The 26,172-nt window shown below is 37.1% G+C and overlaps 1 protein-coding gene across 1 annotated transcript in view; it reads right to left on the bottom strand.

The window, feature by feature from the left end:
• Positions 1-26,172, bottom strand: part of LOC143031870 (uncharacterized) — a 124,618-nt gene that overhangs the window by 72,396 nt on the left and 26,050 nt on the right. The window lies entirely within an intron of this gene.

Genomic DNA, 26,172 nt, shown 5'->3' with positions numbered 1-26,172 from the left:
ACAACTAAGTTTTTGAGAGACTGTAATAGGAGTGACAACAAGGAATACAACTAGAAGTGGGCATTGACCAAAATGAAATCAGGGAAGGGAATAAACATTTCGTAACAAGAAGTTTAAAGGAAAAAGAAAGAAATGGAAGGTTGAACAAATACTAAAAAATATGGAGTAGTCAAAGTTATTCAGGAAATAATAAAGCGAAAGACTGAACAAATAATGCAATGAGATAGAGCCCACAAGAAAAAGAATTCAATTTTAGGATACAACACCACAGCTGGAAACAAGAAATATTTGGAAAAAAAATTGCATAGGACAACTACACACACACATCAATCAAGGATTTCAAAAATCAACGTTGGAGAGATTAATGAAATTCTGATATTCATTTTTACAATAAATAACTTGTTTTCCGTTTTTTGAAGAACCCCCCACCCTCTCCGTGATAAGTAAATTACTTATAGGTTAGGTTAGATTCACCCCTCACTTTCATCAAATACAGAGATAAGGTGCACAGTGGGAGTAGCCCCATAGCAATCTTGTAAATCAACATATTTCATTTTCAAGGTTATGGTGAATAGCACTATTTTTAATCATTACGATATAAAGATTATTACTTGCTAATATTTTCGGAGTATCACGAAAATATACAAATACATTAACCAAAGTGCAACAAACTAAGATAACAAACAATTCTTACCAAAGAAGATTAAAAAGAAAAGAATGAGAAAAAATGGATGATTGAACAAATGTAAAAACTATGAAGAACCACAGAGACTGGATAAAGGAGTGAAAAGGTAATGAAAATTGATAGATAAAAAGTCACAAGATCGGATGAATAAATATTACAAACAGAAAGAATAAGGGGAAAAATTGGGGTATGATGGACACAATAACAAAGATAACTAGACTTATTTTATTTATTTATTTTTTTCAGAGGTCAACCACCCAATAATTGAAGATGCCAGGAATCAATATGTGATTCTTGTGAATCCTTTATTGGTTTCCATTTGTCAGGGAACACCTCCGATCCCGCCCCTACACACACACACACCAATCACGGATGTCATAAATCAACATTTGAGAGATTTATGATAATCTAATATTGTATTGGTTTCTACAGCAAATTACTTGTTTTCCAATTTGGGGGGAAACAAGTAAAATTTCACACTAATTCCACCAGAATCCTATAAATAAAAATATAAAATATTGATTTATGACATCTTTGAGTGAGAAGTAAATGATTTCTAATCAATATACCCTAACCTGTCCCTACCTACAACTACGTTGGGTTAGATTCACCCCTCACTTCCATTAATTACTATAACAAAGCCCACAAAGGAATCAGCTTGTTGATTTATAGTTCAGTGAAAACAACCACTTCAAATGAATTGCGTGTGATGTGTAAATATTTGTGCTGTGTAGCAATCCTACTCGTAAATCAACATGATATTCAATTTCCTAGATGACTACTAGGGTGGCCAGATGTCCTCCTTTTGAGCACTTTGTCCTCTATCCGGCGCGGGTACAGACAGTTGCTCACCGGACAATTGCTCACCGGGCAATTGCTCACTGGACAGTTGCTCACCGGCCAAGTGATAAATAGGACATTTGCTCACCAAAGGATTAGTTTAGTTATATTGAAGTTTATTACAGCAATAATATACAAACAATATACAAACCTAATAACATAATATACAGGATTTTTTAGTTATATTGAAGTTTATTGCAGCAATAATACAGGATTTTTTTGTTATATTGAAATTTATTACAGCAATAATACACAAGCAATATACAAACTTTCATATTTTAGTTTTTAATTAATTATAAAATTCAATACTAATTTCTTCCATCACCATATAGTGATTACAGTTTTATAACTGGTGCAGTACTGAAGTGGGTTTATTGTCCTTTGTGGTTTACAAGTCTAGTCTAATGGTGTGCCAACTGCATATAGAAAGTCAGGAAGACACTGACTTCCTGCAGCATACCCCCTGGCACAGATAAAGTAAATCTTTATCATAATTGTTAGAGGCCAAGAACTCATCAAACTCTACAATATAATCTAATGCATTGTTTTTAGTGGGTTTCATTGACTACTTACCCTAACACTTCTAGTTCATGAACTAGAAGTGTTAAGGTTAGGAGTCAATTCAGACTATGAAAGTAAAATTTTCGACTTATTAAATGACAGAGATACATAGGAACAGTTAGCCACACCATTAGACTGGACCAGTAAAAGATCATTACTATATATTGATGGAAGAAATTGGTACTTAATTCTATAATGAATTAAAAACTAAAAGTTTGGATATTGTTTCTGTATTATTGTTGTATATATAATACAATATAACTAAAAAATCCAGTATATTATTTGTTATTAAGTTCAAGAAAAGTAAAAAATAATCCTTTGGTGAGCAAATGTCCTATTTGTCACTTCTCCGGTGAGCAACTGTCCGGTGAGCAATTATCCGGTGAGCAACTATCCGGTGAGCAACTATCCGGTGAGCAACTGTCCTACAACCTCACGCCAGTAAATTATGTGGGAGTACCCAGGCCAAGGTCAACATCGGAACTCAGCAGCCGAAGTAGACAGGAACTGCACAGGACCAATGTTGTGAACGTGTAATTGCATGATTTACATCTCATACATTGGGCTGCAGTCCTGAGGTGGTCATGGTGCAGTGTGGTTTGGCAATTAATTTATGAGGTTAAGGAGTCTGAAAATGCTGAAAAGAAAGACTTTGTTCAACTCTGACTGGGCCAAAGAGATTGGATTCATTGCTAAAAGCAGAAAGGATGAGTTTCAAGCTTTTTGTGCACTGTGTTTTTGTGATGTAGAGATAGCAGGTTAAGGGAAGAGTGCAGTCGAATGACACACAGCCACAGACAGACGTAGACTTAACACTCGCAGTGCTGGCAACTCGTCACTGCTATCATTTGTTTCTTCAGCTCAATCCTCTCAGGATGACAAAATCACAGCTGCAGAACTTTGTAAAGTGTATCATACTGTGAAACATCACCAGTCATATAGGAGCATTGACTGTGCAGCGAAAGTTGACAGAGAGGTATATAGTGACTCCTCGGTAGCGAAAGGTGTAACATGTGGAAGAACCAAAGCAAAAGCTCTGTGAAAATATTTGAGCACCATAGTCTGTACAGAAGTACATGGAATATGTATAAGAACATGACTTGCACTTTTCAATAGCAACTGATGCTTCAAACAAAGGTGCAACATGTTTCCCAATTCTTTTGAGATACTTTAATTTTGAGGAGGGAGTGCAACATCTGTTATTTGACTTTTACACTGATAATGATAAATCATCAAAAGCTATCTCAAATCAGTTATAATAGTCTAAGTTATAAGCGTCAGGTCTGGATCTGAATAGAGTCTCGGCAAACAATGCTGACAATGCAACTGTAAACTATGGAAAATACAACAGTGTTTATCAGAAACTGAAACTGGCCCAAAACAACATTATTGCTGGTAACTGTTTGGCTCATGTTTTGCACAATGCATCAAAATTTGATGCTGGAAAACTGGACATTGATGTTGAAAATATTGTACTCAAGGTGTACAGCCATTTTAGCATCTCAGCAAGCAGAATACAACAGTTGAAGTTCTGCAAAATTTGTGGAGTATGATGAATGCAATCTATTGCGACATGTTGTAACTAGATGGCTACCTCTTTTGCCATCATTTGACCGAATACTGAAGTACTGGAAAGCACTATAAAGTTATTTTCAGAGCTTAGGAGAAGAGGAATGTCCCAAGGTTCTGTGGAAGTGCTTCGGATATCAAAGAAATGACTCTGAAGTGTCAGAGATCTATTTCCTTTTCCTCATTCACACTCTTATATTATTCTCAGACACTATCGAAACTCTAGAAGCCAAATCATTCAGCATGATTTCAATATATAAGCTAATGACTGACCTGATACACAAGCTCGAGAGAAGAATAAAGGATTTGTTTTTTTGGGGTATTCAGCAAACACCAAGCTAAGCCAGCTTACTGCAGACATGGCTAAGAAATGTAAAACAAACTTCACTGTTTTCTATGAAAGGGCCAGAAAGTATTTAAGTGACAGATATGACTTCTCTGAAAACAGTTTTCACAATAAAGTATCAAAATTGGGCCTGTCAAGTGATGTATCTTTTGGAGAATTCAGTGATGCAGTCAAGACCTGTAACCATCCAGATATTAATATGGATGATTTGTATAAAGAGTATGGGATCGTGGATGCAATTATGAATACTCCTCAAATGGTAGATTACCACAGTGATGAACGCTATCTCAAATCGTTCAGTGAATATAAATCTGAATTCTCATTCACAAGCCTGAAGAAAGCGAGTGCTTATATATTCTCCATTCCATGCAGTAATGCTCACTCAGAGCGAGTTTTTTCAACGATGACATCAGCTTGGAGAAACAATATAAAAAGTTTGGAAGTGGACACTGTTAAGGCAGAGCTTCAAATCCGTATCAACCTCTCAGAAGAATGCAAAGCTATGCACAAAATACTTCTGGCCAACAAGAAACTATTGGAGATGGCCAGTGGAGGGCAGAAATACAAAAAGAAATGAACCTCCAGGCAATTAAGGTGAGGATACAACTAGGTTTTGTTTGTGTTGTAGCTTAGCAAGAAATACAGGTATTTGTTATTTCTTGGTTTCATTAGAAGTGAAAAATATGGTTAACTTTCAGCTTTTTGTTATGTATATATATATATATATATATATATATATATATATATATATATATATATATATATATATATATATATATATATATATATATATAGCCTAGTTGGAAAGTCACTGTTGCACTTGGCATGAGGATGCCGAGTTCGAGTCCTGGGCAGTACATTTCAATTTCAGCATGCTGGCCTTTGATGGCTTAGAATTAAAGTGCATTATGGTTGTTAAAATGTATCTCTATTCACTGGGACTCATTCAGTGTTGTACAAATACTCTCCCGCGTTTGTATACTTCCTATTGTACTATCATAGTGGGGATGAGTTGAATGCTAAATTTCATGTATGTGTATGTATCTCGAGCATACAAATACATAAGGAAAATTGCGCTCTACTTATATCTCTCTTGATAGCGTAGTCGGTAAGTCACTGTCGCACTTGTCATGAGGATGCTGAGTTCGAGTCTTGGGCAGTATCACATTTCAATTTCAGCATGCTGGTCTTTGATGGCTTCAGATGTATCTCTAATCACTGGGACCCATTCAGTGTTTTACATATATATACATATATATATATATATATATATACATATATATATACATATATATAAACATATATATGTATATATATATATAATATATATATATATTATATATATATATATTGAAGTACGAAGGACAGAATGAGTGGAAGGGTGGTGAGGTAAACACCAGGAACAGTTGGAGTTTTATTTCTGGGAAATAAAACTCCAACGGTTCCTGGTGTTTACCTCACCACCCTTCCACTCATATACATATGTATATATATATATATATATATATATATATATGTATATATATATTTATATATACATATATATATATATATATATATATATATATATATATGTATATATATATATATATATATATATACATATATATATATATATATATATATATATATATATATATATATTCGTGTATATTATAATAATCAATATGATATGTCCTCCTTTTTGGAAAATTGGAAATGGGTCCCTAGTGATTAGTAAAGTGAAAATTAATAGGGAAATAATAAGGCACAGGAGTGTATGAGTAAACATTACATGGAGAAAGAAGCCACAAGAAGTTAAAATCAGAGTATGATGAAAGATACAATAGCAGCGAACACTTGAAATAAGAAATATTGGTAACATTTTTGCAAGTGTATACACCCACCCAATAATCAAGGATGTCAGAAATCAATGTATGATTCTTGCAATTCCTTTAATGATTTCCATTTGCCAGGAAACATCTCAACAGCACCCCACCCACCCCCGTTGCAGAGCCACAGGATCGGCAAGTAAATGAGTGAATTTTGGCACAAGTAACACACTGCACCCATAAATGAAACTATAAAATATTTGTCATTTATCTAATGAGTGAGGAAAAATTCTACAGAACCTTAACTATTGCTAGGTTAAGTTAAACTCATCCCTCAACTACAAAAAAAAAAAAAATAATAAAATAGATAAATAAATCAATAAATAAATAAATAAATAAAATAAAATATATATACATGGAAGGTGTGATTTGCTGAGTTATGAGTACATATACAACATATTCATATTTACAAGCATTTGTGCGGGGGGGGGGGGGGTTAGGTTATGATGAATGACTGCTCCTGGAACCTTCCGATATAAATTACAAATATTGGATGAAGCTATGGTTCTTTCTGTGACATTCCACGGCATGGACTTGAAGTATTCCACTCCCAAATAATGTATGATACTCCTACAATCCGCATCCATCGCAATGAAAAGAAGTTGCCAAGAATATATTACCCCTAGAAACGTATCCCCGAATTCCTTGCTTAGTATCTATGGTCGTTGCATGCGAGAATGTAAACAATAGACGAGAGTTTTGACAAAACTTCATTCTGACTACCAAATTGGAAGTGCCCAAATTCGACCAGAACTAACATGAAACCTAATGGCAACATCAAGTGACGCACAGACAAGGAAAATAACCTCCACCATACAATAAATACATGTGCACCATTGTCGAGCGTCCTCAATATTACACTTATTACCTGTAGCTAGGTCAACATGTAGATGGAATTCCTGATATTTGAGCTGAAGTAGTTCTCATGGGATGCAAACAGTCGCTATGAGTATAATGCTGTTTGAATGGCCCATCTAGCTGTCCTAGTTCTCGAGATATTGCATTTTGAATGGAATTTGGGCCGAAACGTGCGGTCTGACTAATCGCCGATCAAACGTAAACAATGACGGTTTTTACTAAAAGGCACAATTTTATATAACAATTTAGTATATGGTTGCACTATTTGACCTATTTTCTTTACGATGTGTGATTTCCATGTAATTTGATCATAGAATTACATTTTTATCCTCTGCAAAATTACCCACCAAAGCTACAAATACCATCAAATTACATGAAAATCACACATTTTAAAGAAAATATTTTGAATAATTCAACTATATACAAGCTATTACACTAATAACACAATAGTAACAAACTTAATAGTGTAGTTTGATCCATACCACCAGTGATCATAGATAGCGGGCAGGAAGAATCGTAGCTGTGGTCCGTAATATTACGGAGGATAAAAATGTAACTTCTCTTTGATCAAATTACATGAAAATCACACATTTTAAAGGAAATGGTTCAAATAATGCAACTATAATCTACTACACTAATAACATAATAGTAAGAAACTTAATAGAGTGAAGTTTGATCCATACCACCAGTTATAGATAGGATGGCGGGATGGATGTTGATGTTATTATCCAATAATCCGACCCAATAGAAAAAAAAACTAATTAGTACCACCGATTTCTCAGCTCTTCCATAACACGCTGCCTTTATTTTGGTATTAGAATAATCCGCGAGACTAGTAGTGTTCGTTTATTTTGGTTAGTTGCCATAACTCTGAATTTATTTTGCTCATTTTTTATGCTGAAACATAAACCAATTTTCGAATTACTGCTGAATGCAAACCGACATGTTTATCTTTTGTTTTTATGTACCGACATGTAACTGATGATGTAATTGTTTGAAATTTACTACGATCGTAGTAAATACACTCGCATAACATTTGTATGAATGAAATTTCCGGCGGTATGTAAATTTGGCCGTTTGCATGGCGTGCGCATAAAATGACGCCCTATTGTGCTCGTCATCGACGGTGGCGCCTCTGGTGGTGTTTGACCTACCTATTACCTGCGTGCATGTCATGATGTTGTGCTTCTAAATTATATGCCACTTCTGGATATCACAGATGTCCTAGGAATCTCAAAGATTATTTTTAGTATATATTAAGTAACTGCTCATACAATAAAGGATATATTTGTATTCAATTGATACGAAACGACTGTCTCTGGTCCCCTTAACCCCCAACGTCTGTTGTCTGTGTAACTTAGCGTAGAATAACAATCTAATGAAGACTACAATGGAAATAAGCGTACGTTTTTTTGTGTTATCCTCGGCAATTTTGTGATTATCATTTCGAAATATGTGTTATTGTATTTATTTTGTGCACTTCATGTATACTGATTCTTTGCCAAATAAGTTTACTTACTAATAACTTGTAGAGGACGAAGTGGCGGCCAGCCAAGATGAATGTAAACAAACAACATACGAGCAGAGTTGCCAGATTGGCCTTTTCTAGGCCAAAACCCTCAATTGGCTTCTTTTTCAAGCATTTGGCCTAAGGATATTTAGTTTGCCCTAAATTACTAAATCTGGCTTTTTTTTTTTAGAATGTGGCTTAAATATATTTCATTTGGCTTCAGTAAGCTCATCTGATAATAGTGAGTTGAATACTGAGTTCATTCGCCACCTCCTAAGACAAAACTAATCCATGTTATAGTCTACCATATAGTCGAGTGCGCGTATCTTTTCTTTTCTTTTTATTTTGTTACCATTGTGATCCATGCAATTTGTCCCATTTACTATTATGGCACAAAGATGAAATTGGACGAATCACCTGTGTGATGTTGATGGCGCACGGGATCCATGTGCAACTTTTGGCGTGATTTTTCTTAACTGTCTGACGTAATTTTAGGCCTTCAATCAATAGTAAGCTATGTTCATAAACAAGCAAGGAGTAGGCTACATTGGTAGGGTACTGGATATAGAAATATATTGTGTTTTGATGAATAAAATTGGTCAAATCATTTTCCATCCCACAAAAGCGTTCGTTCTGGTTGTTTATATTTATGTAGAGTGGAAAAGATCGTTGACATTAAATTTTCATTAGTGTTTTTAGTGATTTTCAAGTGCTTAACTATTTAGGAGTATCTATTTTTTCAGGTGCATGCATTTTAGAATAAGAATCAGCCTGCAATCTTCAATGGCCTAAGATACCGAAGTGGAACTGCAGTTATGATAGTGCCAGGAGGTACAGAGCTGAGTGGGAGAAAAAGTTTACGTTGGTGAAATATGCACCTGATGGCTCTGGTGAGGCGTATTGTAAGTTATGTCACTGTAATCTGAACCCCAAAATGTGCTCATTACAAAATCATGAAAAATCGGAGAAACACAAGAAGAAGACAGTACACTAGCACTTGCACCACCAATCAATTTTCAGTCAACAACACCCAACGATGTCAAACAGGCAGAATTGGAACTTGCTGTTGCAGTCTGCTGCCATTGCTCAACTTCCTCTGTGGACCACATTGGTGAAATGATAAAAAAAAAGAATAAAAAAAAAATGGGAAAGGTAGCATCTTAGGAAAAATCAATCTTCTTAGAACTAAATGTAGCAAACTGATTACGGAAGTTGTGTCCCCAACCCTTAAACAAGAACTGAAGAAGGATCTAGGAGAAAATTTTGCCCTTTTAGTAGATGAGTCAACCGATGTTGGGACAGTGAAGTATTTATGCATTGCGATGCGTTACTGCAGCAAAAAGGAAAAGAGAATAGTAACAGAGTTTGTTGGTCTTATTCCTGTCAATGACACAACAGGGGAAGCATTATTCAGTCATTAATTAAAGCTGCTGTTACAAATCTAGGTTTAGAACTTGGTAACTGCATTGGTTTTGCAAGTGATGGTGCCTCAGTTATGACTGGAGTTAATAACTCGGTTTGGACCCGAATACAGCAGGAGTCTCCAGATTGTGTGCAAGTAAAATGTATTTGTCACTATCTAGCACTGTGCGTGAAGCATGCATTTGAGAAGCTGCCTTCATGATTGGGATTTTTAATTTCAGAAATACCAAAATGGTTTTCCAAGAGTGCAATAAGGAGGGCAGCTTACAAACAATTGTTTAGCATAATGGACCTAACTGAAGAAAGGAAAGGGACCTCGCTGCCATCTCAGCAAGCTTCTCAGACCAGATGGCTAGTACGCGGGAAAGTAATGTACAGCATCTTGATGAACTGGGAAGAACTTAAGGCATACTTCATGTGTGCTGAGCAGGCTAGTGGAGCTGATGCCAGGTATAAGGCACGTATGATTTCTGACATCCTAAATGATCCAATCAACTATTGGTATTTTCACTGTGTCACACCCATTGTTATGGAGTTTGAAGGCGTCAACTCATATTTTCAAGCCACGAATGCCGATCCTCAGAGCATAGAAGGTTAGCTTGCTCAACATCATCATAGTTTACGGGCAAGAGTTTTCAGCCCAGATGAAAATGAATTAGCTATATCCGAAGTAGATTTTGGAGCTCGCTTTGCCATGGAAGTGGAGAGGTATATCGAGATGCATCAAGTTAGTGGTGAAACGAAAGTTCAGGGCGTCAAGGCCCGATGTTACAACTTTCTCGTGGAGGCCATCAAGTAAGCTGAGAAACGTCTGCCTCCCACGAGGAACATACACAAGGGTCTCAGTAGTCTTGACCCATCAAAAATTTTGAGTCAAACAGCAAGGGTGCCATATAAGGATCTACCATTCCCTACCTTACGAACACATAAATCTAATGCCATTGAACAGCAGTATAGGAATGCATTACATGTAAACTGGGTTGAAGAGGCAGTATTTGACAACAAAATACCAGATGACTCTGTTCAGTTCTGGATAGGAGTAGGTAATCGCTATGATACACTAGGTAACAAATCTTTTATAGACCTAGCAACATATGCATTGTCCTGTCTTGTCATATCAGTTAGCAATGCTCTTGTTGAACGCATATTTTCTCATGCTACAATAGTTAACCCATTCAACTCCGATGACAAGATGTCTTGTCATTTGGTCAAATAAAACAAAAAATCATAATAAAACAACAAAATGTTTGATGATCAAACAGCACCAGAAAAATATGACGTCGTCAGTCCTCCTCGAGGAGGACTGATGACGTCATATTTTTCTGGTGCTGTTTGATCATCAAACATTTTGTTGTTTTATTATGATTTTTTGTTTTATTTGACCAAATGACAAGACATCTTGTCATCGGAGTTGAATGGGTTAAACAAAATTAAGAAACAGACTGAGTACAAGAACCCTAGATGCCATTATTCACATCAGAACCCATCTGCACTTCAAAGGTTTGTGTTGCAGGAATTTTGTGGTCACACCTGATATGTACCGCTTATTTTCATCTGCAAATATGTATGGAGATGAATATGATGTATGTGATGATGTGATTGACTATGTTTGAACACTGGTTATGTCTCCTTGTTTACCAAAGTCTGGTGCTATAATGCAGAATATAATTTTTACTTCTTTTTTGTTGCTCATTAAAAGGATTATATATTGTTTATATTGTTTGTGGAAATAATGACCATGAAACTTGCATGCTGAAAAAAAAAAAAATAAATAAATCTTTTAATTTTATTTCTGTTTCTCATTAAAAAGGATTATGAAACAAATTATCATACTTTTGACTTACTTTCTATACTGTTTATGAAAAATAAAGAACCATTAATTCATTGTATGCATAAGATCTTTTATTTGGCACCACTGAGCTATTTAGAACATCTAAATTCGTACGCAATATAATCATAGAGGGTTCAATATGGCGGCCACTGCATCACCCGTTGCCCAGTAATCTGGCAACCCTGCATATGAGTACATCGCCTGGCATGTAAGGTCAAAATGCAATGGATGAAGTAATTTTCCTAGTCCTCCCATTCCCTTTCATAAATTGTCGATTCCAACATGGTAATGTTCATATTTCTATTGAAATAAGGGTTTATAAGAGTGGATTTCCGAGCGGATAAGTGACAAAATACCATGTGATTGTTCAAATTGGGTTAAAAGCATGAAATATGACAGAATGACGTTAGACTAGAGTCCCAACCTTAAGAAGAGATTCAGATAAGGGACCATCTCGAACCCTGTCCATAAAGACACTGGCAGTCTTTTTCCAACATGTCTCAAGTGGTTTAATGCTTGTACGCTTATAAACTGTTTACTGTAGCAATGAAAGGCATCCAACAGAGTTGCTCATTGCTAAATTATTGTTAAGAATATGAAAATATAGCATTTCATGGGATATTTGTGGTGAATTTAAAATGATCGCCTTCTTACTTGGATTACAGGGTGTATACACCAAGTATTCATGTTTTCTTTGCCTATGGGGTAGTCGGGTTGATAATGAACACTACTAGAAAGTGGAGTTGCCCCCTCGAGATGGTTTGCAGCCAGGAAAACTCAATGTTCTTAGACAGCCTCTTGTAGACCTTACCAAAGTGTTGTTATACTCACTTCATATAAAGCTTGATTTGGTCAAACAGTTTGTAAAAGCATTAGTTCAAGGTAGAAGAGCATTTCAAGAGATTCGTCTACTCTTTCCAAAAATATCAGAGGCCAAAGTTGAGGGTGGTATATTTACTAGTCCGCAAGTAAGGAGAGTGTTGAAGTCGATGCAACTTGAAAATGTAATGAGTGCTGTCGAAAGCGAGTCGTGGTGTATATTTCGAGGTAGAGTTCATGGGTTCCTTGTTAATAATAAAGACCCAAAACACAAGCCTCTCAATGTAGCAAAGCTTTTGGAAAGCTATAAGAACTTAGGATGTAGAATGTCATTAAAGGTGCACTTTTTGCATTCACATTTGGAATGTTTCGTGAAAACTTGGAAGGAGTGACTGAAGAGCATGGCGAGAAGTTCCATTAGGACATTGTTGCAATGGAGAAAAGATACCAAGGACGATGAGACACTGCTATGATGGGAGGCTATGGTTACTGGTGCGTAAAGATCAAGTTCACAGTAAGAAGTCACACTCATCAATGCATTTCTAGTGGGCTCTTCCGTATCATATGCTTTTATATTTACATGCTTTCATTAGTTTTAAAAGGAAATACAAGGATAAAACATCAGCTACAATTTATAGACAATGGGAATATGCTAAATATAGTGTACTATCGTAGTTTAATATAGTTTGTTTTTGTATATAAAACATTAATTATATTTTGAAATCTCGATTATATGCAATTTTCAATTGCATTTCTAAAATCAGAAGAGAAAACAACCTTAGTAACAATAAAGACATTTAAAGAAACAAAACTAGTGTTACCCAGTGCTATTGGTCTGACCAATTAAGGCTTTAATTTGGTCTAACATTTGAATCTTCTTAGTTCTGTCGCAATTACTTATGCCTTTTCTCTTCCCTCCCTCTCTCTTTTACTGGGTGAGAGACTAGTAAAGTCGGAAGAGGGCCGCGGCCTGAGAGTTGGAAAGGAAATAGGGGGACGACACTCCTTGTGTAATCATTGGGAATAGCTAAGTTAACTAGGATATTTTCTTTTCTACTTGTTCGGTTTCATTTCAGTTTATTTAATTACTAGGTTGGTCTGATGCAATGTATACTGGTTGTGGCGGTAATGTCTGGGTTCTTGGTAGACTCTGTGGCCACCACGCATGGGGCTGTACTCTTTCCTCTTGTCGTTCGTTTCCTTTCGGATGCTTTGGGGTAGTGGGGTCTTCAAGTAATTTGTCCCAGGTTTGATTCCACATACAGTGTTGTGTGATGTTGAGAGGTTCTACGTTGATTCTCTTGTGGATTTCTTCGATTGTTTCATGGTGGGGTTTGGCCACTGGCAAGGTTGAGAGCTGCACGGAAAAAAAAAAAAAAAAAGGTGCTCTAAACGGACAAAACCCCAGTGGATTTAGATTGACACAACTTTGGTATATACATACACATACCAACGGCTTTTTCCCTCTTACAGGGGGGGGGGGTAGCCAAAAAGAAAAAGGCAGAGAAACCACTCCCACCCATTCCATTCCCTACATATTCCACTCCCCTCCAACATCCTCCCTCCCTCTTATCCTGGCACCTCCTGGATGACGGGTAATTCCTGCATCCTGTCCACTGCCCTAAGTCAGAAGCAGTGTCGCAAGACACAGCACATCCACAGCAAGGCTGCTTCATAAATTCGGCGACCCCCCCCCCTCTCCGTCCCCCATACAGAAACGGAGAAGACGGGGAGAAATCCCTTCGGGCTGCGTCAATTTAATTCTTTTACATACTTCCTCACTCCCCATCCCCCATCCGCTCCCACTCATGCATCACAGCGTCATCCATACACAACCCTTCTCCATTTACCCCTATCTTCTGTCCTCTCCCGTCCTTCCTCAATAGACATTCCTCTCTTTTGTAATGCCCCTTTCACCCCATCCATCCATCTCGTCCTAGGACGCCCCCTCATATTCACTCCTTCCACACCCCTTTTGCTAATCTTTCTTCACTCATTCTTTCCATGTGTCCAAACCATCCTAATACTCGTTCATCAATCCTATCTCCCAGCTCCCTTTCCACCCGTTCTCCTCCTCACCTCCTCATTTCTCACTCTATCTAGCCTAGTGACCCCTATCATACTTCTCAGACATTTCATTTCTAACACAAACTCCTTCTCTCTTCCTCTCTCATGTTCCATGTTTCTTCCCCGTACAGTGCTGTTGGCACAATCACTCCTTCATATAACCTCTTAGCATCCATTCCCAGATGTCTATTTCTCATTACATTTCAATCCACCAAGGCATTTACTCGCTTCTCTCAATCTATATTCTACTTCCACCCCCACTTCTCCCTTTCCTGCTACATTCGCACCCAAGTATCTAAAACTATCAACTTCCTCCAGTCTTTCACCCTTTTTGCTCACCTCCAGCCCGCTGTCACTCTCTCCCCTTGTACATCTCATCACCTTCCTTTTGCGCACATTTATCTTCAGCTTCCTTCTTTCACACACCTTCACAAACTCTGTCACTAACTTCCTCAATCCCTCCTCTGATCCTGCTACAAGTGCAGTGTCGTCAGCAAACAACAACTGGCTTGTTAGTTGTTCACAGTGTGAGTTAAACACTATGCGAACTGTTCCTCAATTTATTTGCACAGCACAGCAGCACAGGAGATGAATACTTAAATTCTACACTCACACGAATTACTTGTCTTTCTCTCTCAGCTTGCTCGCTCAATCTGACTCATATGAGTCACTTCTAGCTTGGGCATGGCGATCGTGATAGTTGCGTTCATCCCATTTTCTCTGATTAATTCTTTGCACACAGAAATTTGCATACATCCAAATCTCAGTTATACAATAGTTTAAATTTAATAGTATTAATAATGTATATCCCATTCATTCAACTTTCGCATTACAAATAAAATGATGATTAATCATGTAAACAGAAGTGGCAATTAGTAAAGTTCTGGAACATTCATGCTTGCTATACGTACGAACGCGCACACAATGACGCAGCACTTTTCGTTGTACATCTACACATAATGCTTAATAAAATTAAATGCATTAGGCTTATTTCCCACTTTTCTACATTTTCTTTTACCATCTCCAACCCCTGACCCACTACCCTTGCATTCACCTCTCGCACCACCCCATCCATGTATAGATTGAACAGCCAGGGCAACATGACACATCCCTGTCAAAGTCCCACCTGTACCCCAAACCATTCACTCTCTCCATTTCTAATCCTAACACAAGCTCTACTACTCTCGTAAAAGCTCTTGACTCCTCTTAACAGCTTTCCTCCTATTCCATATATCTGCAGTACCTCCCACAGTGCCTTCCTGTCTACCCTGTCGTAAGCCTTTTCCAGATCCATAAAAGGTTAAAAAAACATCCTTACCTTTTCATATAGCTTTCTCACATATCTGTCTTACCACAAAGATCTGATCTACGCAACCCCTACCTGTCCTAAAACCACACTGTTCCTCACCAATTATTCCCTCTGTTCCTCTCCTAATCCTCTCAACCAAGACCCTCCCATAAGCCTTCCCAACTACACTCAACAAGCTGATCCCTCTGAAACTACTACACTCACACTTGTCCCCTTTTCCTTTGTAAAGTGGAACTATACAGGCACTCCTCCAGCACTCTACCCTCTCTTAAACAAACATTAAAAAACCTCACCAGCCAGTCCACCATCACTGTACCTCCTTTTTTTCAGACATTCTGCATGGCATCCATCCAACCTAGGTGCCTTACCTGCTCTCATCATCTTAACAGTTGCCTTCACTTCATCTTTTCTTATTTGTCCTCCATTTTCCTCACTATCGTTTTCTTATTGCTTCCCATTGCAACTACCTTTCCCTCCCTATCCTCCTTCACATTTAGCAACTACCTAAAATACTCTGCGTACCTTCCTCTCACTGACTTCGCTTCCATTATCTTCCCTCCATCTACACCTTTTCTTCTCTACTTGATTCGCCTCCTCTTCCTCTCTTAATTTCTTTCCAAAACATTTTGTTATTACTTTCAAAATATCTCTGTCATACACTTACCCCATTTCACATATGCTCTCCTTTTTCCCCCTTTATCTTATGCTTTACTTCTCTTCTCTTTACTTTGTACCTCTCATATGATTCCCTCGTCCTAATTTGTAACCAATCTATGAAAGCTCGCTTCTTCTCTTCTACACTCTTCTTTGCTTCCTCATCCCACCACTACCCTTCCTTCTATTTCCTCCCTTCCCCCTTGTTCCACACACCATCCTTGCACACCTTATGGTTCCCTCCTTATCTCTTCCTACTATACTCCTGGCTACCTCTATATAGCCATTAATGCTCTATCTACCACCCTTCCATCCACCACCCTCTCCCATGTGTACTTATGCTTGACTTTCTTCCTAAACGCTGTATTAGCTATCATCAACTCTCTTTCGAAAAAAGGATATCAGGACTATATAGAATTGGTGCAAAGAAAGTAAAGGAAGTGGGATATGAAAAAGACCTGGGAGTTATCATCACAAAGGACATATCTCCTGACAACAAACAGATAAACAAAATTGTCGGAGAATCCTACAACTTGCTAAGAACAATAAAGGTGGACGAAGAAATTGTAAAGAAAATACTAGTCACACTGATAAGGCTAAAATTAGAGTACGCAGTGACACTATGGTCACCCAGTGCCAAAAAGAATATAAGGAAAATTGAGAGAATCCAGAGGGCAGCTACGAAGATGGTACCAACAATTTCAAAATTGCCATATGAACAGAGATTGTCAAAACTAGAATTACCGACTCTGGAACTAAGGAGAGAAAGAGGTGAATTGTTGACTATCTACAGAATCATGAGAGGTATGAAAATTCTTGATAGAGAAGACTTATTATATTGGGATAAGAGAAATACAAGGGAACATGGAAGGAAGCTCAAAAGGACAGTTATAGAAGAGACCTGGAAAAGAACAATTTTCTCCACAGAGTTGTGGATATATGGAACAAACGGGACGAAATGATAGTGTGTAAAAACAATAAAAAAAATTTAAGAACAAATTAGACATGGTGTGATACAGAGACGGGACACCACGAGCATAGCTCCTCTTCCTGTAAGATACTAGGTAAATGCACACTGCTATGTCCAGATATATATTTTTATGCAACTGGTTGCATAGGTGTGTAAGCTGCCTAAGCGTACCTGTATAGCACTGTACTCAGTGTCGTTATTTACAAATGTGGAAATGGATGTTAGCATAAGGTCTTCAGTATACATCAAAGATCAGGAGGACCAATTTCATCTTCAGTTATTTTGTACAAATTTTATCAGTTTTGTTCTTTAAAACAATCCAAAACTAATAAATTATATTAAAAAATTAGAAACACAGGCTGTTTATATCTAAAATTGTATTTTGAATAGAAGCTTTATCATGTTTATATTATTGACAAGTCAGTAGAACTGTAGGGATTGTTTCGTTATGCTTTGGAGCTGAAGTTCAAGTTAGCTTTAACGGTAAACGCTAAAATGAAGACTGACTAGGCAAGGCAGCTCGCTGTGATATAGGACAACATAACAAACCAATGATTTCACAAACACAGTCACTAAACACTCTGAGCTCACCGTCGAGGAAGCTCTAGTGTATATTGCCAGACTCATTTGTAGAATGACATAATAGATGCAGAAATGCCAATCAACAATTACATTTGATACAGCACTGACAGAGACACTAGATGCCATGGAGGTGTCATGATATTTATCAAAAATTATCTGACACAAAAGTTCTCATAACGAAGATCACGTGGAAAGATTGACATTCACCAAATACATGTAGAAAGATTAATTGTAAACTGATATCCATCACAAAATGATATGTACACTTCATGAAAACAACAAATTGAACAGAAAAAAAAAGACATCACAACTCGACCTAGCAAAGAGGGTCTGTCCCAAGAGTCAAGAGGGAACAAGTACATGCACAACTGCTACTAAACACCACGAACAAGCTATCCTTGGCACAAATAATAATGTAGTTAATGAATGGAATAAACCTCATGCAGATGCAGTGCAATGCAGTTCAGTTCAAAGCTTTAAGAATCACTTAGATAAATACCTAAGCAAGATGCTGTAATGTCATTTATTTTATATTATTCATTTTTGTTATGTCTGATTGTTATTTACTTGATTCACATTATTAGATATTTGTCAATTTATCATCATTTATTATTTACCAGTTTTTTTTAATTATTTAGATACACCTATGCATTTATTATTATCTATATTATTATGTTTTTATTTATTGTCATTACTTTTTTCCACATCTGACCTAGTTACGGACATAAAGGTCTCCTATCGGCATGCTCCGCCTTTGTAATCCTTTGTCATGAAGGTGTCATGATATATTTCAGAAATCATCAGACCATGAAATTCTGCCTCAGAAGGTATCAAAGAAGAACAACTACAATCAAATCTACTAGACTCCAGAAATTCTTCTTGCTACAAACAATAACAAAGTTGAGGAAACAAATTAGATTTCTTCTTTATCAAAAATGAACAATTCATCATGCAGATTACAAATAACTATGGCGTATACTCCCAACTACTTTACACAATACTAAGGTAAACAGAATTGTATCCATCATGACATACAAATATCAATATCCACCAGTTGCACAATTTTCTAATATTTTCTTTTTTTTTTTAATTGCAAAAATATTCATGCACTTGATGAAACACTTAAGAATTTTGAAATAAAAGAACAAGCAAAAACACATTATGCAATAGGCCAATGGTCACTCAAATAACTTCACAACTGAGAGTAAACCAATTAAGATTTCAATTGACAGTTTATAACAGTGGATCAGTACTCAATAGCTGCAAGTACCATCATACAGGAAAGTTATATCGCTCAGGTCACACTGGAAAGGCCTCACCAGCATAGGTCATCATGCAACACACGAGATCAACTTTTCGTGAGGAAGTGCGAGTCATTACGTGACCTTTGAAATAAGTCCTCCGTGTGAAAGCTGAAAAGGCTTCTCTCCAGTGTGGGTCGCCACATGACGTCTAAGTTTACTTGGTTCTGAGAAAGCTGCATCACACAGGTCACACTTGAAAGGCTTCTCTCCACTGTGGGTCACCACGTGTTGTTTGAGCCTAATCTTTTCTGTAAAAGCTGCATCACACAGGTCACACTGGAAAGGCTTCTCTCCTGTGTGGATCATCATGTGTCGCCTGAAAGCACTCTTTCGCGAGAAAGACGTATCACACATGCTACACTGGAAATGCTTTTTTCCAGTGTGTGAAACTATGTGTCGTTTAAGATCACCCTTTGCTAAGAAACCTACATCGCACAGATCACACTTAAAAGGCTTCTCTCCAGTGTGAGTCATCAAGTGTCGTTTGAGATAAGCCTTTAGTGCAAAAGACGCATCACACAGGTCACACTTAAAAGGCTTCTCTCCGGTGTGGGTCGTCACGTGTCGTTTGAGATCACCCTTTCCTGAGAAAGCTGCATCACACTGGTCACACTTGAAGGGCTTCTCTCCAGTGTGGGTCATCATGTGATACTTGAGATGACTCTTTTGTGTGAAAGTTGCATCACATAGATTACACTGGAAAGGCTCCTCTCCAGTGTGGGTCACCGCGTGTCGTTTAAGATTACTCTTTGTAGAGAAAACTGCATCACACAGGTCACATTGAAAAGGTTTCTCTCTAGTGTGGGTCATCGTGTGATATTTAAGATGACTCATGAGATAGGTGTGGCACGGATGACACAAGATTATATTTATATGACGAATATAGAGAATCTTCGGATATCTTTTCCCAGGAATTGTTGATAGCTACTCTCATCCTGAAAGTAAACATGTAATAAATATGACAACCAAGTTTTTGAGAGAATGTAATAGGAGTGACACCAAGGAATACAAGTAGAGTGGGGCATTAACCAAAATGAAATCAGGGAAGGGAACAAATATTCCATAACAAGAAGTTTAAAGGAAGAAGGAAGAAATGGAAGGTTGAACAGATACAAAAAAAAAAAAAAAAGAAAAAAAAAAAAGGAGTTGCGCAGAAAACGAAAAAACAAAAACAAAAACGGGATAGTCAAAATCATTCAGGAAATAATAAAGCAAAAGACTGAATAAATAATGCAAAGAGATAGAGCCCACAAGAAAAAGAAATCAATTATAGGATACAACACCACAGCTGGGAACAAGAAATACTTGCAAAATCTTTTGCAGAGGACCACTACACACACACATCAACCAAGGATTTCAAAAATCAATGTTAAATAGATTCATGAGATTCTGATATTCATTTTTACAATAAATCACTTGTTTTCAATTTTTCAAAGAAACCCCCTCCCCACCCTCTCTGTGATAAGTAAATTACTTATAGGTTAGGTTAGATTCACCCCTCACTTTCATCAAATACAGAGACAAGGTGCACAGTGGGAGTAGCCCAACAGCAATCTTGTAAATCAACACAATATTTCATTTTCAAGGTTATGGTGAATGGTGCTATTGTTTTTAAACATTATTACATAAAGTTTATTACTTGCTAATATTTTTGGAGTATCACGAAAATATACAAACACATTAACCAAAGTGCAACAAATAAAGATAACAAACAATTCATACCAAAGAAGATTAAAAAGGAAAGAATGAGAAAAAAAATGGAGATTGAACAAATGTAAAAAATATGAAGAAACACAGAAACTAGAAAAAGGAGTAAAAGGTAATGGAAATTGGTGGATAAGAATCCAGAAGAGCGGATAAATAAATACCACAAATAGAAAGATTAAGGGGGGAATCGGAGTATGATGAAGGTTACAATAGCACAGACTACTGAAAAAAAAAAAAAAAAAAAAATCTTGGGATTCTTTTTTCAGAGGTCAACCACCCAACAATCGAAGATGCCAGAAATCAATGTGTGACTCTGGTAAATCTTTTATTGGTTTCCATTTGTCAGGGAATACCTCCGATCCTGCTCCCACACACACAAGATTGTCGAGTAAGCGTGTGCATTTTGGTAGAAATAGTACCAGAACCCCATTAATAGAACTTTAAACTGTTTACGTCTATTATCTTAGAATGAAAATGAATAATGTTGTCTACCGAACCTTACCTACCCTAAATTTATAGCTAGGTTTGTTGAGTTATGCTTATCAAATCAAAACAGACACTTAAAAAGGATTAGAAATATTTCATTTTATTATATATACATATATATATATATATATATATATATATATATATATATATATATACATATATATATATATACAATGATACCGTGACCGCCGTTGTGTCAAAAAATTGTATCTCAAAAGTTATTCCCATTTAAATTAAAGAAAATAGAATTAATCCGTTCTAGCGATACGAAATAATCCCCAAAATAACTTGAATTACACAAAACAAACACAATTTATAGATAAATACGAGTAATAACACAAATAAAATAATAAATAACAATGATAAATGTTATTTATCCTATACCACGGAGACAGGTGATAGCGGCGAATGGAGATGTGAGCCAGGATGACAACACATTGCTGCATGCCAGACCTCCCCTGATATCCATCCCTCTGAATCCTCTCTCACACGAAAAGATAGAGTCCACCTGGCCAAAGTGCGGTATGGCCACCACCCAGCCCTTCTAAGCTACCAAAAAATACTGGAAGACCGCATTGTGGACAACTACCCAGGATGTAACACTTCAACCCATACTGTTCAACACCTAATGGAAGACTACATTATACACAATCACGCATGCAAACAACACAACATACTCTCTGTAAAGTATTTGTGGGAAAATCCCGTTCCGGCCATGGCATTGCTTAGGGAGATGGAGCTGCTCAGACAGGCAATCTAAAGAACGACAACAAGGCCCATCGTGGAAGTGGAAACCACTTCAAATGAGTTACATGCGATCTGCATGAATATTTGTGCTTTGCAGCAATTTTACTCGTAAATCAAAATAATACTTAAATTTCTAGGAGACTAGTGCAGTGAAAATTAGCAGGGGAATAATAAGGCACAGGAGTGGATCAATAAATATTACATGGAGAAAGAAGCCACAAGAAAGAAATTAAAATCAGAGTATGATGAAAGATACAATAGCAGAGAACACTGGAAATAAGAAACATTGGTAACATTTTCGCAGGTGTCTCCACCCACTCAATAATCAAGGATGTCATAAATCAATGATTCTTGCATTTTCTATATTGACTTCCATTTGTCAGGAAACATTTAAGCAACACAACCCCGTTGCAAAGCCACATAATTGGCCAGTAAACGAGTGAATTTTGGCACAAGTAGCACCACGCACCCATCAGTGAAATTATAAGATATTTGTCATTTATCTAATAAGTGAGAAAAAACAAAAACAAAAAACGACAGAACCTTACCAATGCTAGGTTCGGTTAAACTACCCCCACCCCTCCCATCCTTCTGTCTTATCGACTACAAAAAACAAGGGGCATGGTAGGTGTGGTTTGTCGAGTTATGATTATTTACAATCTGTTCATGTCCATGGCAAATTTACTAGTAAATCACGAATAAAAACATAAAGCATTTTTTTAGGTTAGGTTATGGTGAATGACTGCTCCTGGAACCTTCCGATATGATATACAAATATTTTGTGAAGCTATGGTTCTTTTTGTGACATTTCACTGCATGCATTTGAAGTATTCCACCCACAAATAATGTATGATACTTCTGCAACCTGCATCCATTGTAATGAAAAGAAGCTGTCAAGAATATATTACCCCTAGAAACGTATTCCCTAATTTGTGCCTTTGTATCATGCAATGGATGAGCGTTTTGACAAGACTTCATCCTACCTACCAAATTGGAAGTGCCCATATTCGATCAGGACTAACATGAAACCAGGCAACATCAAGGGATGAACAGACAAGGAAAATAACCACTACCACACAATACATGCACACGCTTGACGACCGCCCTTAATAACATTAATTACCTGCATGTATGTTGTGCTTCTAAACTCTATGCCACTTCTGGATATCACATATGTCCTAGGAATCTCAAAGATTTTTTTCAGTATATACAAAGTAACTGCTCATACTATAAAGCATCTTTCTATATTTGATTCATACGAAGTGGGCTTGTGGAATACGTAGTGGCGGCCCGCCAAGATGAACGTAAACACATATCGCCCGGCGTCGTCAGAATGCAATAGATTAAGTGATTTTTCCATCCAACTCCCTTTTAGACATTATATAAAATATTCTAGTCAATTTCACCATCGTGATGTCCTTATTTCTATAAAAACAAGAGTTTATAAGAGTGGATTTCCGAGCGGATAAGTGACAGACTACCATGCGATTGTTCAAATTGGGTTAAAAGCTTATAATATGACAGAATGTTAGGCTAGACCCTTATGAAGAGTTTCAGATATGGGGCCATCTCGAACTCTGCCCAATAAGAGACTGGTAATCATTTTCCAATATGGTCCCCAGTAAAGAATATGGATTTGATAAATCTGGACATTACTTAATCATTACATGATTCAAGCGGTTTAATGCTTCTACGCTTATCAACTGGTTATTATAGTAATGCAATATATCTAACAGAGTTGCTCATTAATAAGTTTAGGTTAAATACAAAAAATACAACATATTATGGGATGTTTGTGGTGATTTCAAAATTATCGCCTTACTTGGATTACAGGGTGCATACACCAAGTATTCTTGTTTTCTTTGCCTATAGAATAGTCGGGTTGATAATGAACAGTGCCAGAAAGTGGAGTCGTCTCCTCGAGGTGACTTGCAGCCAGGAAAACTCAATGTTATTAGACAGCCTCTTGTAGACCCTACCACTGTGTTGCTATCCTCACTTTAAGTTAAGGGTGGTATATTTACTGGTCCGCAGATAAAGAAAATGTATCAATGTATAACTTGAGAATGCAATGTGTAATGTCGAACGAGAGTCGTGGTTTGCATTTCGAGATATAGATAGTTAATGGATTCCTTGGTAACAATAAAGACTCAAACTACAAGCAGCTCGTAGCAAAAATTTTGGAAAGCAATAAGAACGTAGGATGTAGAACGCCATTGTAGGTGCACTTTTTGCATTCATATTTGGATTGTTTCGTGAAAACTTAGGAGTGAGTGAAGAGCATGTTGAGAAGTTCCATCAGGACATTGCTGCAATGGAGAAAAGATACCAAGGAAGCTGGGAGACTGCTATGATGGGAGACTGATTACTGTTGCGTAAAGATCTCTACCATCAGATGCCATCTGTCATATCTCCTAACACAAAATATATTAGATGAAATACTTGTCCGTTACCCCCGCTCTGGTAGGTTTTCATAATACCTGATGCCCTGCGTGACATCTCTTAACTTACTTCCCCTTTGAATGGATGTACTGTACAATACCCAGTGTCCTATATTATGTTACCTGCAACTCATGTATAGTATGTATGTGTACGTGTATAAGCATGTGTATCCCAGTTGCCTTCCTACGTTCATTATGAAAACCTCCCCCCACTATATGACGCTATTGCGTAAAAAAAAAAAAAGAAGAAAAAAAAAATCACAATAAGAAATCGCGATCAGTGCATTTTTACCAAACTCTTCCGTATCACATGCTCTTATACCTACATTATCTCATTGGTTTAAAAAGGAAACACAAGGATAAGATATCAACTACAATTTAAGACAATGTGAATATGCTAAATATAGTGAACTATCGTAGGTTAATACAGTTTTTGTATATAAAACATTAATTATATTTTGAAATATCGATATGCAATTTTCAATTGTATTTCAAAAATCAGGAGAGAAAACAACCTTTGTAACAATAAAAACATTAAGTAAGAAAGTGTTACCCAGTGTTATTGGTCTCACCAAGCCTTTGTATTGGTGTACTTCAATTTTCTCTTGACATTACATCGAATCTCTTTAGCTTTGTCGCAATTACTTATGCCTTTTTTCTTCTCTCTCTCTTGCAGTGTGTATGTATGTGGGGGGGATTGTTGTGTATACCATGTCTAGTGTTGTTGAAAGACACGATCCTTTGGGTAGACAACTTTTCAGGGGAAATAGTTCGCTTTTGTGTTCTTTTAATCTTATTCTCGCTCTTCGCCCTGTTAGGAATCCACACAAAAGTCTAGTTAGTTCTTCTGGAAACCGTAGTCGGATTATTTTGAGCTTCAGTCCAGATGCCACACATTATCGAACGATTTGCTAACATTTCGAAGTACTAATATACATTAGTGACGTGATGACATTGCGTTTGCTATCCGTTCTTAAGTTCTTGCAATGGCGGTAATCGTTCCAAGTAGTCGAACCCATATATATATATATATATATATATATATATATATATATATATATATTGGACAGAAGGACGACAGAATGAGTGGAAGGGTGGTGAGATAAACACCGAGTAATGTTGGAGTGTAAATTTACTGACGTTTCGTCCTTAACAGGACTTCTTCAGAGTATGAGTACATAAGCATAAAATCAACATATATATATACACGCGTTCATGTCCGCGTTCCTGCTAACCCACGCCACTCGAGTCCGCTTGTTTCCTCATCTCCCGGCGGATGAGTCGTCCGGACATTTGAGACAGTTTGATGAATCCGTCCCTGTGATTAAGGCAAGGCTGAGATGCTATATATGCTGCCTCAACTAGTTTCCTCTTTTTCTTTTCTAACCCCTGTTGTAAAATCTCTACCCCGCTCCAGTTGGGAAGGTGTCCAAGTTGGTCCACATGAACCACCAATGCGCTGGAAGTGCGATGGGCTTTTAGGTCGTTCTTGTGTTCGTATGTTCGTTTGCGTAGACCTCTCCCAGTTTCTCCAAAGTGGCTCAGTTCACAGCTGGTACATGGTATTTTGTATACCACGCTATTAGTGAT

The sequence above is a fragment of the Oratosquilla oratoria genome, chromosome 12 (assembly GCF_046742065.1).
Source record: "Oratosquilla oratoria isolate Oo_2021 chromosome 12, ASM4674206v1, whole genome shotgun sequence".
NCBI classification, from domain to species: domain Eukaryota; kingdom Metazoa; phylum Arthropoda; class Malacostraca; order Stomatopoda; family Squillidae; genus Oratosquilla; species Oratosquilla oratoria.
The sequence above is the reverse complement of the archived record's forward strand: the minus strand, read 5'-3'. Positions and strand labels throughout refer to the sequence as shown.